The sequence below is a fragment of the Sinocyclocheilus grahami genome, unplaced genomic scaffold (assembly GCF_001515645.1).
Source record: "Sinocyclocheilus grahami isolate Dianchi unplaced genomic scaffold, SAMN03320097.WGS_v1.1 scaffold1174.1, whole genome shotgun sequence".
NCBI lineage: Eukaryota > Metazoa > Chordata > Actinopteri > Cypriniformes > Cyprinidae > Sinocyclocheilus > Sinocyclocheilus grahami.
This window is the reverse complement of record NW_015506353.1, coordinates 230,372-230,829: the sequence shown is the minus strand read 5'-3', so window position 1 is coordinate 230,829 and position 458 is coordinate 230,372.

The following is a 458-nucleotide window of genomic DNA, read 5'->3' as shown; positions in this document are numbered from 1 at the left end:
ACACACACACTACATACCACACCATAACACACACACTACATACCTCACCGTCTCACACACACACACTACATACCTTACCGTCACACACACACTACATACCTCACCATCACACACACACACTACATACCACACCATAACACACACACTACATACCACACCATAACACACACACTACATACCACACCATAACACACACACTACATACCACACCATAACACACACACTACATACCACACCATAACACACACACTACATACCACACTGTCACACACACACTACATACCACACTGTCACACACACACTACACATACCTCACCGTCACACACACACTACACACTACATACCTCACCATCACACACACACACACACACACTACATACCACACTGTCACACACGCACTACATACCTCACCATCACACACACGCACTACATACCTCACCGTCACACACACACACTAC